The 25,745-nt window shown below is 35.7% G+C and overlaps 1 long non-coding RNA gene across 2 annotated transcripts; it reads left to right on the top strand.

Annotated features, from left to right (window-relative positions):
* The first annotated feature begins 5,311 nt into the window (after window positions 1-5,311).
* LOC121069776 lies at window positions 5,312-25,066 on the top strand. Of its 2 annotated transcripts, none has more exons than XR_005819613.1 (4): window positions 5,312-5,384; window positions 6,713-6,782; window positions 18,930-19,012; window positions 25,022-25,066. It is a non-coding gene; the product is annotated as an uncharacterized LOC121069776 (long non-coding RNA). The 2 variants fall into 2 exon arrangements; XR_005819612.1 differs by lacking the exons at window positions 18,930-19,012; window positions 25,022-25,066 and adding exons at window positions 11,815-12,011; window positions 18,566-18,674.
* Window positions 25,067-25,745: the final 679 nt, after the last annotated feature.

The following is a 25,745-nucleotide window of genomic DNA, read 5'->3' as shown; positions in this document are numbered from 1 at the left end:
GTAATTATGCCTATACTTTAGTCTTGTAAATCTTTAACATTTGACAGTGAAAGGAGCTGAAGTGTATCACTAAAGTCTACCATAATTAGGTAAATTATTATACATACCTGGAATGCTTTGAGGGGCAAATGAAAGTCAAGAAATGAACTGGGGAGGTATGACTCCAGAATTTCTATTAGCAATGATTAGCTTTATATTTTTGTTTGCATTCCTCTTGCATGTATCTGTGTGAAAATGGTAACGCTTCCTATGACAATCTTTAATAAGATTGCAACATTTTCATACATAGATTTTTTTGCTATGACTTATCCCATTGTCTCCAATGAGAATGCTCGTGTAAAAAGATGAATGAAAGTATTTGGTTATCTGTCAACTTTTTGCTTAATCTGTCTACTCTAAATTCTACTGTCGTCTGCCTTTAAAAATCAGCATTTCTGCAGCCTTTCCAGTTTCTTGACCTTTGTTAGTTGCTTTTAGATTCAGATTTGGAAAACACCATGTACAGTCCTGCTCTTTCATGTTTTCTTTTTCTTATCATAAAGACAAGAATGGTGTCAATTGCCAGACGTTTGTTATATGAGAGAGAAAGGATGGTTTTAAAATGTTAGGAGAGACTTTGGTAAAATGTGTTTTTTGAGTACAAATATGATTCAGCAATTAAATTTGATTTGATAATGAAAAAAAAAAATCAAGAACAAAAGCCAAATAAATTTTCTACTACAACAGGGGGACAGCCCATTCCCCAAACCCCAGACTGTATCTTAACAATGTTAAATGATGATTTGCAATTTCCCTACACAAAACCTTAGCCAGCAGCTTTCTAAACTTTCTTAAGACTTTTCAAGTAGTAGCTGCAGCTAATGTGAACCACAGTAAATAAATCTTACCATCACTTTGTGGTGTTACTACAGGTTTCTAATTTTATAGCTACTTAATTGGAATGAATAAATAAATATTTTTTACTGTGGAGCTGAAAATGATTACATTTTACTGGAACAGCAGAATCTTATCCTAAATGTTATTGATTACTCTAACCTACAGCAGATTTACAAATATTTCTGAGCTTGTAAAAATATTAAGTATTTATTTGTGTCAATTTGAATTTGCAGAATACATTGTGCTTGTTTTTCTTCAAATGATTGCCTCTATCTCAAGTTACTTTTTTAGGATTATTTATTTTTTCTCCTTGCTTTAGTTAGCAGGAAAATGTTGGATAGTGACCAAGTGGTCCCAAATCTCAAAGCTTTTTCCACCAATTGATCAAAACAGAACTCAGGTGGAGAACTGCAATTTGGGGTTATAATTCTTGGGTGTTGGTAAACTGATTTAAGGTAGCTAATGCCATTCATTCATCACTGAAATAAGAAAGCCTGTGGGATTGGAGAACCAGATAACTCTAGACCTCAGATTAAGTAGAAAAGATCAAGTGTACATCTGAAATAACAACAAGTTTTCCACCCCAAATATTCTCAGCACAAAGCACAACATATTTTGATCAGAGAGTATCTAATATGATGTTTGCAAACTTCATAAAATATACATACATTTCTCTGTCTGATCTTAAAACACTTATGCTTTAAAGAAATTATTATGAAGTAAATCTTGTTCATCTATTTTTGTTCTGTTTATTGCATTCAGGGGTAGAGAGGAAAGATACTAAAATGAGAGAACCTGGTAAAGAGAGAAAACAAATTCTTGTTTATAAAACGAAAATGAATAATAAATTTATTAAATAAATAAAGTATAGGGAAGCCTGAAATGATTCTGTAGGAATGATTCCAACTAACTATTTTAAAGCTTCTAATAGGAGTTTAGTTGAGTTATTGAACATACTGCTATTTCCTTGTATACACACCTGGATTTCCTTTGTGTGGAAATCAAGGAATGTGAAGATAGCGTGCAGCCACGTCTTGACCCACAGTGTGCAGGCTGGAGAGGTAGCCTAGCATGCACCAGACCTAGAAATTTTGGGGTGCCCCCATTTCAGATGTATTCAGTGCATATATCCAGCCTGAAGAAGAGAAGGCTCTGGGGAGACCTCATTGCAGTTTTTCAATACTTAAAGGGGGCTTACAAAATAGATGGAGAACAACTTTTTGCTCGGGCAGAAAATGATAGGACAAGGGGAATGGTTTTAAACTAAAGGAGAGGAGATTTAGATTAATGTTAGGAGGAAATTCTTCACTCAGAGGGTGTTGGGGCACTGACACAGGTTGCCCAGAGGAGCTGTGGATGCTCCATCCCTGGAGGTGTTCAATGCCAGGTTGGATGAAGTCCTGGGCAACCTGATCTAGTGGGACGTGTCCCTGCCCATGGCAGGGGGTTGGAACTAGGTGATCTTTAAGGCCTCTTCCAACCCAAATCATTCTGTGATTCTATGTTAATGTATTCTCCTTCTGTGCAAGACAAGTCAGTCTACAGAACTGCTGCTGTAACAGCACTACTCTCTGTTGATTAAGCAGCAGGTTAATATTACAGTCCAATGTGCAGGTGTCCTAAACTGGCTATGATGCTTCTTTGAAAGAGATATCTACACCAAACAGAGGATGGAAACAGCCTTAAGTAAAATAAGTAAAATGTCTCTGTGTTAAAAATAGAGAAATCTAAATGTCGCCCTTGGTAAGGCTGGCATTGCAAGTTTGGTGCAGTCTGTTGAAGGGAAGGCAATGAAAAACGGAGGGAAGAAATAGGAGGCATCTGTCTGAAAAGAGGTGGTACCCAGTCCTAGCAGCAATAAAAGATGAAAAACCAACAATCTGCATCAGCCTGCATGTGCAACAAACTGTAGGAGCAAGAGAAAGATGTTCAGTTTATCTGCATGCAGCAACTGCTTTGGGGCAGGGTACTTGGTTTCTCTTATTTGCTCTGCTTCTGGCCACTCACTGGCCATCAAGGTGTTGTATGTTTGTAGCCATCTATTCTGCCATTGCAGTACCTGGCATGCTGTGGCTCACTACTGATAGTTGCTGTACTGATGTGATCTGGCTATGGAACCCACTCCCATCTCAACTGAACTAGCAAGGCTTTCAGCCTCACCAGTGGTTCTCCCTTGGTATGCTGTCTCTTTACCCCTTTACAGAAGCTCTTGTGCTTACAGACAGTGGCATAATGCAGGGCTATCTCTGAAAACTGCTGGACATTTTGGAAGGAAGATACTTGCAAAAAAAGGTTAAATGATAAGAACCTGAGAAACAAATAAAGGAATGATACAGTATATTTTGTATGCTTCAAAGTTATTCTATGCTTTAAAGTTACTCTAATAAGCAGAATTCCTGTCTCCCTACTGTTAATTAGGCTTATTTATTCTGGTCATCAGTTTTTCTTTTGTTCTGCAAACGATTTTCTGACTTGTTAAGGAGTTTGATTTTGACAGAAGACTAGAGGTCCCAAAGCTTTGAACTACCTACAGTTTTCAGATCAGTGACTCTCTTGAGGAAGTATATTGTTTCAGTGATAAGAATTAAGGGGAAAAAAGGGGTGATCATGGTGGAGCTTGGGTTTACCTGCTTTGTTGATGTGCTAGGTGACTTACTGAAAGCAGAATCATCTGTTTCTCCTTTCTTAATAGGTTTCGGAGGGAGATGGGAGGGCAGTGGGAGGAGTTTGGAGGATGTGGAGGAAGGACTTAATATTGCAAAAGTGACAAAGAAGGATACTAGAATGCATAGGAAAGAACCGAGGGTACTGTAGAGAGGGACAGAGAATAAAAGGATGCGAGTCATAAATCTATGGGAAGGATTTAGTTAGCCATACTCCTTGTGAAAGATGTAATTTAAATGTAGAAATTTTCTGAAGTCTCATATCTTTTCATTAATCTCCAGGTTAGCACTTTAAAAAGGCTTGCCGTAAATTCAGCAGTAGACAGTTTCCTCCCATTGGTGCAAGAATTCCCTGTATTAGATTTTACACCTCCATTTTTTTTCTTTCAGAATTAGCGCCAAGCAGCTATATGCCACATGCACGCTTCTCTATTATAAGCAATCCCCAGGAAGCTCATTAAGTTTTCTTTATGGCTCCTATGCACTGCTGGAACCATACCTAAGTGGAGTGTCTGACTGTCAGTGATTAGATACCATGATGGTATATACTTTAGAAAATATCATAGTTGGCATACAGAAATAGACAAATATAACAGCACTGCAGAAGGCCATTTATTCAACAGGAATTTCAGTTGCATAAACAGTAACACTTACACAGTCCCTGACACTGGCTTCCAGTTTCAATAGCAAAATTATTTCTGAAAGAGCTCCTGTGTAACCATACTGTACAGCAGAAATAAATATATCCTAAATTCCGAAAAAAACGTGGATGTCAGAGATGAGCAGGTAACTACTAGTTTAAAAATTTATTGTTTATAATTCTATTTTGAGCATATTGGTGTAAAATACTTCTCTGAGGCAAATACCCCCATGAGAAATATGATATTGGTGCAATGTTTGGTGGATAATTGAGGGAAAATAATATTTTTAGTAAAATATTCCAGTTTAATGTGATGCTTATTGTTAAAACACAAGTGACAGACTGGAATAATGCCAACAGATAGTCTATTCTGAAACGAAATATGCCTGGTCTTTAACTCATAACAAGAGCTTTTATTGGTGCTTGTGCTGGTAATCATGAGGAACTGATGATGTTAGCAAGGACTACAACTTTGACAGTACTCTACTAAAAGTACTATGGTAAAATGTTCTTTTCCTTCTCCCTTTATTTTGTTCTGACTTTCCCCCCTTTCCCAAGATTTCTGATTATCAGTTAAAGTTCTTGACTCTATTTTTCCATGACCAGTCATCTTTTCTGTTTCGGCTCTCCTTACTTTTTTCTACAGCTACACCCTATTGATTCATTGAACGTTTTTTGTTGTATTTGAGTAAATGGGTTGATGTTTCATACTAACGTTGTAGTTTCCAACACTTATGAGAAAACGGTAATAAAGCCATGATGGTCATAAGATCATAATGTGTATGCTTTATAATGTTATGAGGCACAGCCCACTAAGGTGGTTGTACCAGTCATGTTTGAAAGCGTCTTGTAAAAAGTTAGTTAACACATTGTATCTCAGCACCCACTAGTAGTCTAGTAATGCCACTAGTAAGTGCACGGTTCTACCTGTATCAGTTGGACTCAGAAAAGAAAGAACGTTTAAAATGTCAGTCCCCTTTTCCCCTATTTTCTATTGCTTGGTGCGGTCTAAGTAGAGCTACACATGTAATATTCTCTGTTTTGCACTGCAGCTCTCTGTTTTGTTTATTTTTTTTATTTTTTTTGAGAAACAGCTAAATTCTCAGTGACTTTCACTGCAACCTTACACAACGAGATGTGAATCGCACCAGAACCATGTGTGATGTAACAGAACCATACATTCCACAGATTCCCTTTCCAAAAAGGTTAGTACAACCATTTTCTGAAGATTGTTACCTCATTAATAGCACCTTCACCATTTCAGCTGGACCCAGAATGACTGCTGAAGCTGAAGGGACGTCTTCACTGGTACACATGGACAGAACTGGAAATGCTCATGCCTTTGTTCCTCTATACGGCCCATCTGAGCAGAGGGGAGAGCAGTGGTTACAGGCTGCACCTCTCTGACCCCACAGCCCTGGGCATGGCTTGGCTTCCAACATACGTCAGAATAACAACGAGCTGCTCTAATTTCTCTTGGCAGAAAGAGCTCCCTGGAGGCATTTCTCTGTTTCTGAATACTTTGCGTTAGTCGCAGACACTGTTTAAGATACTCTCTATGTCTGTGTCAAGGATAGGGAATATGTTGCATAAAGCACTTTGCTCAGAGGCCTGTTAAAGGCACCTTTATGTCTCTAATGGACTAGAGCAGTGCATGAGGGATTAATCAAAGGGCAGAAATGATTCCCCTTCCTATTTCAAGAAATATTAGTATCTTACAGACCTTATTTTCATTTTCTTACAGCAATTCAGAAGCCAAATGGATGCTTCAGGACAAGTCTCTTATTACTCAGGGTCAGTAAAGGATGGGAGCTTTACTGAGGCAATATATTTACTTCTTGGAAGAGTATCTTCTGTCAATTCCCATTTTATTCTTGTTTCTGAGCTTGCCTAGGAGCAATTCTGGCAAGTTCTGAAGGAAATCGCCATGGAAGGTCAGTATGACAGGACTCTATAAGAATGTCTCAGAGAACCTTCAGTAGGAGTTAGAGGAACATATTTTATTTTCTCTAATAGTTTCTACAAAACAACAAACTCCCAGTAATAACCTGTGTACTTGTGTGATGTTTTTCCGTATCTGAAACAAAATTGCTAATGATACAGTTCACAGCATGCACCATCTCCACTGTAATATATCACATACTTTGGAAGCAAGTTGGTCTAGATGAAGTAGGTTAACCCTTTCTATTTGTTTACTAACTTAATTAAAAAAAAAAAAAAAAGGAAAACAAAGCACTGAATTACTCTAAGCAGCTTTTTAAATTATCATTTTAAATTATTTTAAATTCTTCCCCTTGTCCCTCATCTATGATATCCCTATACATTCCCTACTTTGTAAAACTGACGTAACTCATTTTCATCCCATCAGGTATGACTTTTCTGCAATCAGCTGTAGATGAAATCAGAGTTTTCCAACCTCTGTGAGAGAGAAAATAAGTGTTCTTATGCTTTTCTATTTTAAGTAACAAACACATTAGAGGTATAGATGGTGGAAGTTCTAATCACCTCTCTTTCCCTTTGTTCTTTGTTTCAGTGAGTTCTAGTTGGCCCTGACCTGCTAATACCTGATTTGAAAACCAAGAGAAGAAATGAACTCATGATGGGTAAATATTTACCAATGCAATTACATGTTTTGTATGTACTTTGTTTAGTAGTACTGTTGCCAGCGTTGGTTTCCAGAAAAAATCTATAATAAAGCGTGTCACCTACTACTATTAGTCCCTATTATAAGGGACTAAGAGCCATTTCTTAAGAGACTGGTTCATCATCAAATTAATGCACAAGAACAACAATAACAAAATATATATATATATATATATATATAGGAAAAAAAAAAAAAGGATCAAAATGTTGGTTGAAAAGAAAGTTGCCTACCGAAATGTTCCTCTCAAAGTAGGACTATTACCAGCCCTTGATCAGGTCAGCGAGAGCTGTCTGTTGAAGTCTGAAGAACCTCCAAGGACTTGAGTTTGCATTGCTCTGAGAGTGCACTGTTAGCTCATTTTCAGCTAGGCATCCACAGATACTACCCAACCTTTTCCAGCATAGTTGATACTCTTCAGGTTGGCTTCCAGTCTGTTCTGACACACAAGGTTATTCTGCCCTAGGTGCAGAACTTTCTGCTTTTTCCTGTTGAACTTCAGTTGGCCAAATGCTTAAGTTTTTCAAGGTCTTTCTGGACTGACTGGGTAAATCTCAGTGCTTAGAGATTGGATCTCTGAAATGTCTCGAAAGTTCAGACTTAGACAATTTGACCACAGTGAAGTAAGCTTATTATTACAGTGAGTGTCTTCATTGTTATAAAGACTCATCAGCAGTTAATTTCTTTACCCTTGATGTAAAACTTTGTGAACAAGAGTGTTCTGCTGAAGCAGATCTATGCCTGGTCTTGCCCCATGTGCTCTAACTTGCCTTATCATCTATCCTGTAAACTTCCAAAGCCCTGAGTTTTGTCTTCCTCATTTGTTGTACTGCAATAAATCCAGCAATAAAACCAAAAGGTTTCACCTAGTCCAAATCTAGAACAGGCGTTCTAGATTCTGGCTGGCCCATTTCAAGTATTACTCATCTTACAGGTATAGTTAGCTCACAGGCAAATTTATTTCAGAATCATCTTAACCACCAGCAATTTTAAAAAAGCTACTGTATTAAATTCTGCCAGGAAACAGTGCAGCAGATTCTGCTAGTAATTATTGCATTTTATTTCATTGATCAACATAAAAATATACCTCATTTTCAAATGCATAAAATAAGAACAGTGTTAAGATTCTCTTTAAAAAAAAATAAATAAATTATTGACTTTCTAAGGTCTATTTTCATGTTTTACTCCACCATTGAATCATTTAAAAATCATTGAAAGCAAAGGTGTTATACTAGTGTAAAATCAATAAGAAGGGAGTTGAAAGGGCCGTATTTTCCACATGCAGTGAATGAGAAATGAAAGAAAGGTTTATAATATCATAAACCTTGGAACTGTGTCTGGTGATTATCCTAGATATGGCCTGCCAGGGAAATGACCACCATCTGCTGCTGCCCACCAGTGTCCTGAAAATGCAATCAGGCTGCTAGTATTCACTGAAGCTAGCAGTAAAGTAATCCTCTCAGTTTCAGCTCTTAAGATTACATGTAATTGTGTGTAAGATGCAGTCTCAGTCTGCACAGATTTTTCAGGTTCTCAAGTTCTGAAGATCAAAATTGATCACATTTACCTTAAACTTGCTGTTCAGCTTCCCTCTTTGTATTTGTATTTCATTGCTGCTTTAGTTTTTAAATTGCTGATAAAAACCAAACCAACCAACCAACCAAAAAAAAAAAAAACACCTGCAGAGATTTCTGTGCATTCTCTCTGGTTCATGGATTCAGAAGTGGGGCTTTTTTTTTTTTTCATGAAGCAGCTTTGAACTGAAGTTAATATTTTTTCTTTACGAATTAAGATAAGACTGCTTTTAAAACATAGAAAATATTTCAAGGTTCTGAGGGAGCTTCAGGTATATACGCACATCTCCACAAGGAAAATACAGAAACTAAGACAAGATGTGATAAAGAAATCTGCTGAAGTGAAAGTAGGGAGAAATGGCATAGAAAAGTTAGGTTACAAGAAGGACGTGAAATAGAAAGGAAGAGAGGTTGTAAAGAATACAAGCAATCCCTAATTCAAGTTTGTCTGTTCATATGTGCCTGTAACTTTTCAATGCAATAGGGTACCTTCACAAAAGATTTCACTAGTAAAATGAGCAGAAGAATAGAAAAAAAAAAAACCTCTGTGAGTTCCTAGTACTTCAAAGTATAGCAGAGTTTTAATATATTCAACCAATAGCTTCTAAAAATGGAGGAATACAGAATTCAGGGAGAAATGGGAATATGAATAAAGCACAAAGGAGAGAAGTTGTGTGGGGATTCTGTTTTGTTTGCTCTCACTCCCCCATTTCAGATGGATTAAAGAATTATTAAAAGTTAAAATGCAAAATCACTCTCATTCTCACTTGGTTTGTCTGGTTTCAGCTTAACTGGGTAATGGAGGATCCAATTCTTCATCTGTTTTTGGCTATGATATAAGGGCTCTCCCCTAATCATTTGGAGTGGCTTGCTGCAGTAATGATATATTCATTACACTGCTATGAGCAGTTGCACTGCTCATTGAGAGAATGCAGGACAAAACAGGCAAAAAACCCTGGAGAAGGATCTTTATTTAATTATTTATTTATTTTTGTCAGTGTGAAATAATACACTTTGGCTTCTGTGAATGAAAACAAGACTCAGGATGTATAGTGATATTAGACACAAACTAAGGATGAAAATAAATTCTGCTATAAGAGGTATTTCCCAAGAGATAGCCATCTCAATTTTTGGTCAGTACTCAGAAAAGGGAAAAAGGGTTTAGCATTCAAGCTGAACTTGACCAAATCACAGAATGTGTTTGCAAAAGTAGGATTATGAATGTTTTACAAAAATATTCTACAATTTTTTTCACTTAATTGTGAAAGTATCATTGGGGTGCAGTGGAAGATGTTACGTTAATGGCAGCATTACAAAGGAAAACAAATACGTTGGCCTTTCAAGCCGTAACAGGCACTGAAGATATAATTTCCACTCCATGACATAGAAAATCCTGTTGCGTATATAAATAGGGAGGAAAATAACAGCTTACGTATTATACTAAAACAACCTATTAGCCTATATCAGGGACTCCCATGCATAAGCTTAAGAGAGCAAGAGGGTTATAAATTCCTCTAACTCCCTTGCCTACCTCACTGCCTCTGTGACTGTTAGTCACACTGCCTTTCCCAAACTCTCCTGTGTGCAGTGTGGAAAACACAGCTGATAATACAGAAGCAAAGAAGGCACAGCAGTTGCCTGTAGCAGCAGGAGGCAGAGGGCACAGCAGAAGATATTCTCATTGGTATTGGTCTTCTGAGACAGCTGTAGCAGCTTTTTTTCCTTCCATCTTAACTTTCTAGTCTGTGCTTTCCTTCTAATTATAAAATAATAAAGGAACTTCACAATGGTTCTGTGCAATCATCTTGAGGTTTTAGTCCCAATTCTCCATTCACAATATTTTTATTTCAGCTTAATTTCCTTCTCTCCAGTGATATTACTTCCCAGTTACACTGAAACAAAACTTTCTGAATTATCTTTATGGATAAAGTATAGATTCAAACTCAGCTAAATGTATATTAAGCAATTTATTGCAAGTGTTGCAGTACATATAATAAGGAAGATGAAACCTAATGTGGAAAAAAGACAGTTTGTTGTAACATAATTCTGTTTCTACCTTTGCCCGTGGTGAGTGAAATATGGCACAACGCACAACTGAAGACAAAGGTACAATGTAATAGATTTATCCTTATACTACTCAAGTGGAACATCCATGAAAAAGATAAGGGTCCTAACCTCACAAGTTATATATATGATAAATGTGCTATAATATTTACTCCCTGTTTTCTTTCTCCTTTGATAATACTGTATACAGTGGCTGTTATCTTAAGATCTCTATCACAATGCTATATAATTTATTTTATTGTTATGTAAGTTGCTGTTATCTTTATAAATATGTTCAGTGTATCAATACCTTAAATCAAAATGCTAAAATTCTCATACCTACAAATTGAATAGCATCTTTACAATGCTATTTGATATGCTGAAGCCTAATAGTCTTTCTTGTTCAGAGTCTGTACTCATTTGACATGAAAACAAATAATTAAAATAAATTATAGCCTTAGAGCCTACAAACTAAGGAGACAAACAAAAATAGCTGTGCAAGAGGGAGGTTAACACAGGGATATCTGTTGACAGTGTTATGAAGACCTCAAAGGGATTCATACATTTGTCTGCCTGCAGTGATATGTGTGAGAAATTCCATGTCAGATTGTTAAGTTTAGTAGACAGGATTTCCAGTAATAGATTTTCAGAAATGTGGTTACCCAGGGGTATTGTGTACTTCCCAATTACTAGAGCATTCAGTGAGACTTTGGCCTTTTTCTTTTCCACTTGTGTGTGTGTTTATGCACATAACTGTTGGGTTTGCTTTTGTTTTGTGTTTTTCTGCTTATTTGGTATTACACTCAATGTACTAAGAGAGATTTTTGTGACCTTTAACACAGCTGCCAGTCACTTTCTATAGGTGCCTTCGAGGATGCATGCTGGTTTTTCTGATGGTGATGAGTGACTCTCATAGCCATTGTCATTTCACCTCACAGCTTCTTTTAGTTGTCTTCCTCTGTTGTTTTTCTCAATGTTCAGTGGAAAGTTCCCGTGTTTTGGAAACTTTAGGTCCTGAATATTAGAAATGCTGAAGGCTTTGAAATGCAGGCGGCTCTGCTGTGTTGAATAGCTAATGACCATGAAGTTTCTACTGCAAGGAAATCATTATTAACAACCCAAAACTCTCAGCTTGGGGCAGGGCATTTTCTTTACTCCGTTTTGTGTGTTCCAATATCTGTTTATTGGTGCTCATAGTTTCAGAGGCAGGAGCCAACTGAGGTGATGAATGAGTAGAAACAAGGAAAGAATTTTAATAAGGAATGCTGCCTGGGCCAAGTGGCCTTCTCCGTACTTTAATATGCCTTGTGGTCTTCTTGTCTCTAAACACATCAGACTATAAATAGCTTAGTTTTCACCAATCTGCTACTCTTGCAGAAGAGAAAAGAGGCCCTAGGCAGGCCTACACTGTCTTGCTGGGAAAGAGAAACCCACATCAGCCACCTCGGCATGTGAGCTGCTGAGACAGCTCTTCAGACCGCATCCAGATCACAGGTGTCCTGCCCGTGGAGCACCTGATTGGGGTGTTTGGAGTCTAACACCTGCCCTGCATGGCCTATGTCACCCTCCAAAAGGTTTGATCCTTTTGCAGCTATGTGTATAACCTAAAAACCGGTTTTGACAGCTGACATATAAACAGATTTATGTGGCAGTATACTGACTGAAAAGAAGACTGGAGGGACCAGGACAAACTGGGGTTTTTGGTGGTCTGCAAAGGAAGTCCCCCCGTCCAAAGGATGTCAGCAGCTGTGCCAGAGCAAGCAGCTGAACCTGTTCCCAGTCTCTCATTATTTGAGTGCCGGAACAGAAGATGATATCCCGCACAATGATTCAAATCCAGCCTAATTCAATATCTGAAATTTAATTTGTTGTTGGCTTATAATCCTTTGATTTTGTAGGCTTCTTTGAATAAGGCTGGTAACAAGATGTCTGTATTTCTACCCCATTCTTCTTCTGTCCCAGCTGTTTTTCCAGGACACATTAGTACATTAAAAAAAAAAAAAAAAGAAAAAAAGAGAGAGAGAGAATAATAAAAAATATGGGGTGATGAAGTTTCCATGGGGGGAAAAAAATAAATAAATAAATCTAAGTAAATCTGAATTTAGATTCCAAAGATGAGAAAAGTTCTGGCTGAGTTTTGATTATTTTAAAGTTATTAACTTTCCCTCAACTAATGTATGAAAATGAAATTTTCACATTTAAAAAGGAGGTAGTACTTTAAATTTGATGATGACTCTCTTCTTTATGGTGAGCTACTGTTAGTATGAACTCGTATCAAACTTTTTTTAATGTGAATTAAATATTTTCAAGCTTAATGGTATCATATTTAGCAGCATATTCACCATGTTTACCTCTTTGGATTTGAAATAATTGAATGAGTTATTCAGTTACAAGTCCAGAAATCAGAAGATTTGGGAACAGATTTTAGGCTTGTCTGAATTCATCTTAGCTGTTGATGACTTCAGAGTAGCTTACCTAATCCATATTAGCTCAAGACATGGGCTTTACAACTTCTTCTAATCTATTTCTGACTCTGACAAAAAAAAAAAATAAAATAAAATAAAGGAACCCTTACGTAAGAAGCCACCCTAGTTTTATCCTTTGTAAAATAAGATGGCAATGATTGTTACATACATACATAGGATGATGAAGATAGTTATCACTTGGATAGTGATATTGAACAATGGAATTTGAGATTTGCAGAAAACTTCTGTGGAAATAAGGAACTCTATATAGGAGTGATATTTAGAAATATCTTGCAAGGGAATGGTGTACAAGAAGCAGTTTGATTTTTAGAGGGCAGGCCTGTTTTGCCCATGTTTTCATCCAATCTAGATCACAACTCTTTAGGGATAGATACCTTTCGCTCCTTACTGTGGTTGCTGGACCCACTGATAATAAACTTAGCTAAAAATGCTAAGCTTCTGATGACATGGGAATGTGCATAGAGCACAGTTATTGCTATGCATTTGCCATTTCTTGGCCTATGAGTGTCTTTGTAGAAATGAAAGGTGATTTCAGTTCTGAAAATGGTGTTCCTGTTATTTCATTGTGCTGAGCTTTTCATGCACTGCGGTAGCTATGAGAGGTAAGAGAGCTGTCCATTTTGGAAAGAAAAAGCTGAGACCATCCATTTAATGTCACTTAGGACCTATTACAGCAGGATGATTTGGTCATTTAGAATTTTAGATCAAAGTATAAATAGTTTGGAGCTATACCACATCCCAGAGGTGAGAAGATGGAGACCATTTGCAGTCATAATACCAGATGTTTAGCCATTGCTATAAATTCAACAACAAAAACTGAAAATAAAAAGCAAGCTGTTAATTGGGGATATTTGGAGTCATGTCACAGGTGAAAGATGATCTAAAATGTTATTTCATAGTGCAATGCAATAGTGAAATTGGCACGTGTCTATTATCACTGCTTGCAACTCTGCAGGAAACTAATGGAAATAGCTTAATCTTTTCAAGCTCCTCTAAAAGGAGAAATATAGGATTTCACCTGTTGCTGAGTTTTTACTTCTCTCTTATTCTTTGCCAAATTCTTACTGCACAGCAGTTTTGTATTATTTAATGCCTTGGCTGTGGATTTAATAAATAACTGTAGAGATGACTGATCCAATCATTCATTTTTAGTAAGTGACAGCTATAGTGATGTATTGTGATAATGGTTAGAAAGGAAAAGGGTGCAGTCTTAAAATTCCCCCTCTTGAACCAGTTTCAGGGAGTTCTCCTTCAAAGCAGTAAAAGCAAAGGCATTAATTATGCATTTCCATTATGACAGAGCCAACATCAGCAGTGACTAAAACATAATTTGTTTAGATGGCAGTGCAGGCTGTTCTCTGATCAAGTTTTGTTTCATACAGGGAGGCATCGGTCTTAAATTACACAGCAAGCAGGCAAGAGAAAGGAGGCAAACAATAAAACACTTCCCAGAAGAAGAAAAAAGCAAAATTAGTCTCTCATCATCCTACTAAATACATAATTCTCTATTTTTGTCACTTAACGAAAAATCAGGAAAGGGGTTCAGCTTTAATTAAAAGAGTATGTTTTCTGTGGGACTCTACAGAATTATATTTTAGATTTCTAAGAATGGGTTGCTTTTAATGCAAAGGAACTTTTCCACTGGAAGGGAGGAAAGGATGATAGAATGAAAAATCCCTGAGAAGTGCTTATAAGACAGAAATGAGGGTTATCTTACTACTTTATCCTACTGTAATCCGTAGAGTAATCTGGATTTTCTTTAGTAAGGTAGGCACAAAACAAGGACCTGTATGTATCAGACAATTTAACCGTACAGGCATGGTAATATCTATACAATCAAAGTTCAACATGCATCTTTTTGAGCAAATATATATATATTTTAAGCTAGAGTTCAGTATAACGTTATTAAGCATGGACCTAATTTTACTTTATCTTCGACTTCAGTAGATCTATTATTTTGCATAAATCTATAAATGTATTTTAGCACCTTACTGAATCAAAGACCCCAAAGGAATACTTTTGTTATTTGCATTTAATTTTTGGCTGCTGTAAAGAAGTGTTGGTTGTGATTTTGTAGTGTAATTTGACTTTTAATATCATATCCCTGTACTGCTTCAGTCTCTCTGTATTTGATGTGCATAAAGCAAAAGCAAATAAAAGCCAATTTCTTATTATCTCCATTGCTTACAGGAGAAACAATAAAACTAGGATGAACTATGTGCCATTTAACAGGAGTATCTTCCCGTTCAGCATTCTGTTTCCCTTCCAGTGGAGTTTCCTGGCAATTTCAGATGAATGAATAGGCAGACAAATTCAAAAATGTACATCATTTACCCCATGTGAAGCAAATGCTCCTTTGGAACTGCTATTGTGCAAAATTAGATTCTTTCTGAATACAGGTGAAGAACTACGAGTGATAAAAATGATTGTGAAGAATGTTGTGTGAGCTCAGCAGATTTGATTTTAATTGAAATAATTAATATTTGATTAAGATACTTCTGACCACTCAAACTTTCCAAAGTGATTAGATACTAAAAAGTCAGCGTTAAATATTTCTTTGAAAGGGAGTGAATGCAGCATTGTCACCTTATTGGAAGCTTTCAGCTTAGTGCAGTTTATTTCATGATTTAAACATTTAATGTGATTAAATTATAAAATTAAGTATACCATTTTTGTTATTTGGAACCTTAAAATACAGGGGTCTAAGAGCAGATATCTCAATACATGTCATTGATAAATGGCCAAGTTACATTGCTGTTTCCTAAAAGGAATAATGCAAATGCAGATAAAATGCTATATAAAGCCATTAAAAAACAACAACAACAACAAATTGATCTTTTACATGTACTCTCAGTTTCATTGTTCTTAACAGGAGCAAAGGGTTAATATGAAGACTAGCTGACCTGGTGGCCTAAGGTCAGAATTTTGTACTTATTATTGAAGTGGCAAAGCCTGCAAACTCCAGTGATATATTATGAGTATGTAATGGAGGGTGGATGATGTACGGGTTGCACGATACATGGACACCCTCTTCTGGCTATTTAACAGGTAGAAACTCTAAAATTAAATATTTAGAATATAGTCTGTATCCCCTATGCTACATTCATACTTTCCTCTAGAGCATTCCATTGAATTATAACTGGATTTGTCAGTCTGCATTGAAAATCACTTTCAAAGGGTATGTCTGTATTTCCTAGTAATGGTGCACTTTGTACAAGCAGGCAGAAGAACTGCCTGCCTACAACCAGCAATTTTCTCCTGAGCATTTCAGGATAGCAAAAATAAATCAGGTTGTCTTGCAGGCATTCCATTGCTCGCTTCCCAAGGTGGAGGACAACTGGAGGAGCAAAGCAGTTCTGCTGATGCTTACTTGCCTAGCTTTAATCAATGTAGTCAGACAAGAGAAATCATATGAAACAGTGACAGAGAAGTGATAAATTTGATTCTGAATAGAATGCAAGAAAGGTGGTTGGCCAAAACCATGCTCGAAGGATCCAACTTTTAATAGGAAGGATTAATTTTGCTTTGTCCGGTTACACTCCTGAAATGCAGAAATGGGTGGAGAACAGTGAAGTTACAACCCTGAGGTTCAGACCATCAGATAATTTTGTGTCATGTAGCAATGAACATATATTACAACCAGTTTATCATAGCTAATCTTATTTTGTCCCTCAACACACCCATTTCAATGTAACAGATAATAAGACAGAGTTGCCATAATACATGTTAGTGATTTTGCTTGAGAGGCAAGATTAAATGACTGGATAGAGGTTTGTAGGTGTCTATGTATGCTGGTTGGTGTATATGTATGCTGGTACATGTATGCGATCTCATCTGATGAAAATGGATAATAATATGCCAATGAAGTAGGTAAATAAGACAAATAAAATGCAAAATGCTAATTTTGAAAAATGAATGCTAATTTTGAAAAATGAAAAAAAGTAAAAATAAAAAATCCAGGCCCTACTGAAATCTATAGAAAAAACTCCCACTGACTTAGGTAAGGGCAGAATTTCAACCCATATGCCAGCGCTGAACTGTTGCAGGATTATAGATTGAGAAATCTTGTTCAGCAATTTACTCTTGCCTAAAAAAAAAGTTGATGCATATTTCAAATCAAAACAGTGGATAGAAGAACCTCCATAAATAATGAAAATTCAGATCAGACATTAAATGTAATTCAGCACCATAGTTATTTTTTAGTACCATCTTTAGTTTTTTTTTAAAGTGTTCAAGTTACTAGAGAACTTCTATTGAGAAATTGTTCTGAAGTATGTGGCAGTTAACTGTGATGACCAAATGGTGTCTCTCTGATTATCTCTTTCGATTGGGGTAGAAGATTGCTGTGTTTGGGGAGGCAAGAAACTGTTCAAAACAGTTCTCGCTTCTGTTCTTCCTTTAGTATGCAAGAGTGTGAGTGTCAAAAATACAATTGCAGTGATAGAAGCCTGCCTGCTGGAGCAGCTACAAAGTGAATTCCTATGTCACTTGGTTAATTTTCTTTTTGTTTAGTTTACTAAAATATATATATATATATATATATATATATATATATATATATAAATAAATAAACCATTATCTTGCTTCTCTCTATTCATAATTCTTCTTTATAGCTCTTGTTACATTCTAATAGTTCAGAGTCAAACCAAAAAGAACCAGGCAACTTCAAAAAGTATGTTTGCTTTTTTGATGCTGGAAACTGAAATTAATTGATTTTTAAAATGTTTTCATTATTCTCAGATTTTGTTTGTGAAATGTGAATATTTCTAGAAAGAATTTTGCATCCTTGGTTTTACTTTCCCTCAAAGAACAGAGTTATTTAGTGATGATATGTTATGTGACATTTTACATTCTGTTTGAAAAGCCATCTTTTATTTAGCAGCATTCTGACAATGTTTTAAAGATAATTTACCTAAAGTCATTGTCATTTATTCACACCATTAAAATACCATGCAGGCTTCATGAACGGGGACACTAAGATGATCTTGAAAGTTCAAAAATACACTTTTTGCAAGAGCAGCTATAATACAGCTGCACTTGGGGAACAGTTTTGCTCTTATGCCTTGTGTTTATGCAGTTTTTATGACCTTAAGGAAAGATCTCAAGCTGATCCATAGTTGAAAGATTATTTTCCTCCTCATAAATATGGCACATAAGTCTGACTACCCTGATTTATTGAAATCACTGAAAGTGTCTTCAGTTTCTTCATGTTACAGATCAAAGCTGGGCAGCGGGAAGAGCTTTCCCCCTGTGTAAATGTTCTAGTTTTCATCTGGAGACATTAGGGCTTCCTGGGAGATGCCAGACTGAAATGGTTTGGATGTGAAAAGCGTTATTTGGTTATTATCCAGACAATAGTGAGCCATTATCTAAATTGTTCTTTTTTTTTGGGGGGTACAATGAATACTAGAATCTTAGCAATTTCCTTTCCAAACCCACTGAAGTGGACTAAGTTTTGGACTAAACACTGTTGTGAGCAGATTGGAGACCCAGATAAAAGAAATTAAGAAGAGAGGTTGCTCTGTCTCTTCATCTCTGTAATGTGTATATTTGAAATTTGGAAATCTGCTGCTCCAGATTGGCTGCTTGTTTCCCAGACACAGTCATTCTTAAGTCCCCTTTTAACTTGCTCTCCTCAGCAGGATTTCTTTTGCTCGCTAATTGCCAGCAGTGAAAATCTACGGAGGCAAATTGATGAGGAAGAAAAGGTTTTGAAACCAAAGTGGCTAAAAGGATTCCAGCCATTGTGAGGTGGGAGTAAAAAAGTTTTTTTATCTTATTTTATTTTTTATTTTTTTTTAATTTATTTATTACAGTAAGGAAAAGGTCTACTAATTCTACTGACGATAATTTAGCATCTCAGGAAATATTTCTGCAGATTCTTATAGTTCCAGCTCTCCCCTGTGGGGCTCTTTAAATAGGCACAAGATAGACAACCAAAATAAACACAGCAACTAAATCTTCTAGATTCATGTTAAATAGTATATATTTGCTATCTTTTTCCAGCTCTGAATCACTCTATAGCTTGAGTAGAATGGCATGCAGTCCCCCTTGGTGGGGATCAAGAAGGACACATTCTAAAGCTGCAGGTGAGTGCATTTCTTCCTTCTTCCCCCCAATCATTTTAAATAGCAGATATCTGTAAAATACAATGATAGATCTTAAAAAGTAGTTGTACATTTCAAACTTTCTGCTGGGAGAATTTCTAACAATTTTTGCATTTTTTTTTTTTTTTGGGGGGGGGGTATTTTTTGTTTGTTTTTGTTTGTTTGTTTTTGTTTTTACTTGGCTTATTACTAGCTAATGTCAATATCTATTAACTGAAGCCATAGGCCAGGTTGGTATAGTTCTAGATGAAGACAGCAGTTGGCTGCACTGGGCTGGCATACTTACAATGAGACACATCATTAAAACAAAGTACAACATTTTACAGAGAACTGTAATATTGCAGAGGTAAACTGGTGAGACAAGCAGTTTTTACAGAATTCTCTAGAACGTCAAATTTTCCATATTTCCAATATGTAGTTATATGTTATATGTGTATAAATCAATATCTCTAAGGCTCCACACTCTTGAAATAAGGACATAACCCACACTTATTCAGGAGACATGTAGCATGACAGGTTTAAACCAGGCTCCTTATTTAAAATTGTAAGATATGATTCCTGGATGAAAACTCAAGGGAATATGGAGTAAAAGAGTATATTTGCTATTCTACTGCATGTAACATTCATGAGAGCATTATCAGTCATTGGGTCAAGTTTCATTGTATTTCTAGAATGGGTTCAAGAAAGAACTGCGGGAGTGATTTAAGAATACATGCTTTTCAGCAGGGAATTAAAGAAAGGCCAGTGTACTCTTCTAGTACCCACTCAAAGAGGTTTATGATGATTTTTCAGTTAGCATGCTGAATTGCAAGGAATCCTAGGAGAAATTTGAATCCAGTTTCAAATCAAAAATAATACTTCTTTGTAAAAGGATGTAATGAATTAGTGAAGCAACATTATTAGGGATATTACAATTGAGGTCCGTCAAATGAACTTTTAGGGACGTGTCTTAGCTAAAACAGAAATGCTGGATTTCTTTCAAGAATTGCACGATGCCATTTTCTAACATTCAGAGCTTTCTGTGCTTTACTCAGTGAAGTTGAGAAGCTTTTACCATATGTTGTCTCTTTTCTACTCTCGAGTATTTTTCTGTGGCTACTTTTCTGTGACAGGATGATCACTTTTTTTCTTGCAGGAGATGAACAAGCTGAGGTGCTTTAACTCTTGCATGAGAATTAGAATGAGGTCTTGTTGAATTCCTTTTTTGTTGTTGTTTTGTTTGTTTTTCCACACTCACTTTGAACTTTTGTATGTTTGAAAACAAGACACAGAAGACTTGTGATAGATACATAGTATGTTAGCACTTTGTGTATATTCTTCAGCTTTAAATTCCCTTTTTTTTGTATAACCAAAGATTGCATTAGTCCTTTAGCAGTGGCAAGCTTATACAGCAGTGCTTGTAGCTGATGAATCCTAAACACTATTTTCTTAGAATAGGTCTTTTGTCATAGCTTGACCGTTTTGTTCACATACATATTTCACTGAATGTTTCTGTAATAAAAAATATTTATTGGCGATCAGATCATTCTTTAATGGTTATTTTACTTGTTTATTATCCTCAAAAACTTATGTAAGCATGGCAGAGTTACTGATCATTTTATTGTAATCTGAGTTATTAAGGAAAACTCAAAAGACTGCTTGTCAAAAATGGATCCTCATTAGGATCTGTTAATGGTTCCTATCAACATTTCAATTTAGTTCAACTTGAAATCCATTTTATTGCATAATCTATTCATTCAATTTATAAGTTTTCTTTAGTTATGTAAAATGATTTGAAGAGTGCAAATTAGTAGAGATGGCTTCATCAATCAGGCCTGCAATCGAAAATAATAATAAGAAGAAGAAATGAAAATACAAGTCTCCTATAAAAGATTTAAGTATAGAGAAATGTGTTAAATACCTTTAATTATTTTTATGAAGTTTGTTCCTCTTAGAGTCCTAAATAGATATTTCCATTATTCGATTCCAGATCCATCAAGACAATCACTTACTGGTTCTCCAGGAACAACTGTCTTATCAAATAGTTCTTTGGGTATTGAAAGGGATAGATATTGTTCCCACACACTGCAGAATCATGCTGGTAAGGTAACATCTCAGAAAGCCATACAATATTTCCATCTTCATTGGGAGGCTGATATGCTTTCCTCATTAGAACAATTCCCTGAAAGGAAGCTGAAAAGTCTTGTGACTGGCTGACAATCCTCTGAGTAGTTACGTTAAAGAATGCTTCTCAGAGAATCAATTATTCCTATTAGTTCTGTGTACTTTAGAAAGCAGAAGAAAACAGGAAAGTACAAATATCAGCGGGGAAGATTTAAAGAGCTATTAGGTCCTAGGTCACACGACTTTTTCTCCAGAGGTCCCCAGAGTCCTGGAGAGCTCTGGTCAAATGAAATACCAGGCATGAGGACACAAAGTGGACTTTACTAAGCTACCTCCCCTCTTTTAGGGAAATATGTGGCCTGTCATGTGGAGTTGTATAAGAAAAACATGGACTACTCTCTCCGCACCCCTGACAGCCTACAGAGGTGTCATCAGCAGTAAATGAGCATGCTAGGAAATCACAGCATATCTTACTCTGCTCTGAACCAATGAGGTATGGAAGGGGATGTAACTCCTTCCCTAAGCTCTTTTGCTGTGACTGAGACTGTTAATTAGCCATCTCACACAAAATGCTGAAAGGAAGCTCCAACTATCTCAAATAAGAAAAGGAAATGCTGGTAATTCCTCCAAGATCTCAGGGGGCAAATTACAAATTTAATTTAAAATGCAACATGCATACCATCATCAAAACCTACTAGATATATTTTTTTTTGTATCAGGTAAGTTTCAATTCTTTTTTTAATATGGATTTCCAAAGTAAAGACAAAGAAAACACATAGTAAGAGGTGAGAAGCATTCTTGATATGTGTTAAGAAATGAACCAGAAATAACACCCAAGTAGGGGAATTATTTATAGAAAGCAGAATCTGAAGAGAAATGCCAAGAGATGTCAAAACTGATTGAAACATGCAGCCTTGACAGCTCTGAAATTCACAGGCTTCCTGCCTGCCAGAATTTGTGCATGATGCTTTAAATTCTTAGCCACTAGGTTTGGCTATCAGTATGGTGTAAGTGGGTGAAGGAAAATAAGAAACTATGAAACGTTTGTTAGCTCTACTTCCCTCTCCCAGTCTTGCGTAATGTATACTATTAACCACTATATACAGTTGACATAATGCAACTAATGCAGATCACTGAAATACCATCCTTTTCATTTAGCAGAAAAAAAAAAAAAAAGCAGTTTAAAATATATTTCAAATGGATTAAATTAGATAAGTTTCCTATGCAAAGGTGATTCTTGATTATGATGCTGAATAATGATTACATTCTTATCATTTTAACACTTCTCCCAACAAACAGAATTATATAGAGAAGAAGCACCAAGTGGGAATGATATACAACCACATGTATTCTCCTGTCAGGCTACATGGGTACTATGTCTTTGCACTGAAATCTTTGAAGTTACACTATTATGAAAGATGTATAATAAAAAAATGATGAAATACAGTATTTTTTTCCATTATAGTCATAGATTAATTGTAGTTCTGTAACAGTTGCCACATAACATCAAGGTAACTGAAGCATATTATATAAGCCTTGCAACACCACTGGCATATAAATATTATTACACTGTTTTTTTTAATTTTTTTGTCTACCTTATTGTTCTCCTTTCACAAAAAGGCAAACTGAATTGTACAATAGTTAAATGACCTATTTAAAGTTGTACAGTATTGTCAGTGGTACTTCTAAAACTAGATCTCAGTTCATCTAACCCTGATGTCTGCATGAAGACCAATAAAATTATTTTCCTTCCTACAAAAAGAAAAATAAATAGGCTTCACACAATGACATCTTATGTAGATACATATAAAAGATTTGTCAGATGTAACACTGAAGTGATTCTTTCTTATTCAGGACCCATTATAATCCAAATCATCCTAGAGACTTACACAAAAGCAAGATACGTTCCTTGTTCTTGTTTTCCTGTATTTAGAAGAAAAGTATCCTAAATAAAAATAGGAATAGCAATTACCATTCTTCTACAATTTTAATTTGCATCAAGAACTCATGTAGAGATAGATTAAAATAAGTACAGAGATATGTTAGGAAGTATTCATCTGGTTTCATTTACTATATATTTCAAACTGGCATTTTCAAAGAGTATCAGTTATCTATTCATAACCACTTCTTAGAGTGGAAAAGTATAATAAGGGCAGATTTAGGAGTAATGCATTACAATTGCAAAAGAGATTTTTCTACTGATTTGCTCCAAACAGAAGACAAATTAAACACTTCAATATTTCAATAATCATCAGAAATATCTTTCCAGTTTCAAGACTTAGATATGTAATCAATTTTGTCTTTCTTTAATTATGTTTCATAGCATAACCTTCCGCTGACAGACTACTCAAGGCTTATGTCAACCAGAGTAATAGGTTGCACATGTTATTGATTTAACTATCACTTCTAGGAACTGATCTTATGGTTTTATTAGACTGTTTTTTACAGTTACTTTTGGATAAGCTAATTCTACACATCTAAACAAATATAGATCATGTTCTCTTGAGATGTGCAATCATTATACCTTCCTTGTAACCATCTATAATAATCAATTGAAATTACTGAGTATTCAAGTAGATGTTCAGATGCCTTATGTTGGATGCATTAAAGATAGAAAGATGTAAGTTAAGAAAGTGTGTGCATATGAGAGGTTTATACAGAGTCATTTTATCTGAGAAGTGATCTCTTAAAGCTTTACTTTAACTTTACTTTCCATAGAGTTTCTGATTCATACAGATTTTGTTCCCCTATTTCAGTTTCAGTACATGTTCAAGAACTAAGGACGTTGCTTAGGAACACTGGATGAACCTAAAATGTGTGATACCACATATATAATCACGGTTATATTATTGTGTTCATTCTGTTCATGGCACTCAGGCCCCTGCTAAAACCCTCACTTTCAGTGTTCACATTGAAGCAGGCTGTCTTTTTCTACCCATACTTCAGTAGTGTCTGTGCAGGTTGCCCTCTGCAACTGGCATAGTTTGTAAAGGGGCAGAAAATCTCCCAGAAGGACACCTCAGGGACTGTAAACTAAACACTACTTCTAGATTGTCCTCTGGCATATCTTGGTTCTTTTTATCGACTAAATAAGGAGCTTTTAGGGATTGCCTTCAAATATCAATTGTGTGAATAACCTTAGAAAGCACTTTCTGACAGTACAAAAATCGTTGGAACATTCAGAATAGATTCATGTCCAGAACTAAACAGCTTTCAGATTCCTAATAACATCTTCTGCTGTTATGATTTTAATTTGCATAGATTTTGTTTTTGATTTAATTAATAAGGAATAATTGTCAAAGCCTTAATTAACACCATGGTAAAATGTATGGTGTTTCTGAAATATTAAGGAAATAAAGTGTCTTTTTTTTTTTTTTTAGATTAACAGTTACAACAAGCATATAGAGGACTACCTTCTACATACTGCGTACAAGTCCTCTATACCTGCTTAGAACATTTGTAGGAGAATGAGGCAAAATGCTAAGCACTCAGAGTGTTGAGTACTTTGAAAAAAATGTTGCCTTGGCTTGCCTGCTGCAGGTGTGGATATCTATCTCATGATCACTCTCACACTGTAAGGATACAACCTAGTCTCCTGGAGTGGTACTCAAGTACTTAATCATGCAATTGACCTTTATCCTTTTGCAGTTATCTGTCTCACTGAGTACCTCCAACAAACTTTCTAAGGGTTATACAATTAACATTGTCTGTCCTGAGTGCAGAAAGAGGAAAGTTGAAAGGATACAGAAAAAACAATCTGGACAGAATTATTAGATATACCTAATGGTTACATCAATATCAGCCAAATGAAAATTCAGAGAGTCATGAACGTTCTTTCAACGGTGAAAGGAAATGGTGAATGATTCTCTTATTTGTACTGGGATACAGGCCAAGAGGGAGCCTAGAAGAGAAGATTGCTAGAACCAATTCTGGTAAGAAAATTTCTGAGGTCTAAGACTAATTGTAGAGAAAATAGTATTTTTAAAGTGCGTTATATTGTATCCTTGAAAATACAGTAAAACTCTTTTTGTTTGCCACAGTTTTCTTTCTCCTTTGGTAGATATGTTAAAGATTTTAGATATTTATTTCCTAGCATAATTGGAAGGTTCTGACTGATTTTTTTTATTATTAATATTATTTTACATGCTTTTTGTTCTGATTTAAAGTTTTTCATAAACTAAAACTTTCTATTTCTATTAAATGTTGCTGTTTTTTTAAAATTTGATTGAAACTGCCTTAGTTAATATTTAAATATCCTTTATTTTATATTCAACTCCTAATTCTGTGCTCAATAAAGTAAAAATAATAAGAATTTTGTGTTGATGTATACCTGTGTTTTCTGTCTTCCCTCTGCTTTTAAACTTCTCACCTGTGTGCTCCCGAATAAGGATTCAGACTTATATATTGTGGATTTTTGATCTTTACCTCTGGGTTCATGTGAGTACACTTACATCCTTACACTTACTACTTACTGTGTGCCCACAATATCTTTCTGCTATATGTAGATGCTCATTTAAATCTAAGAGATTGTAATTAGTAAACAAATTTTGTTCCACTGAGGTGAAGAGATGCCTGCCAAATTAAACGAGTTGAAGTTGTTTCCACTGAAAGC

The sequence above is a fragment of the Cygnus olor genome, chromosome 4 (assembly GCF_009769625.2).
Source record: "Cygnus olor isolate bCygOlo1 chromosome 4, bCygOlo1.pri.v2, whole genome shotgun sequence".
NCBI classification, from domain to species: Eukaryota; Metazoa; Chordata; class Aves; order Anseriformes; family Anatidae; genus Cygnus; species Cygnus olor.
Note: the sequence above shows the minus strand (reverse complement) of the source record. Positions and strands in the feature narration are given on the sequence as shown.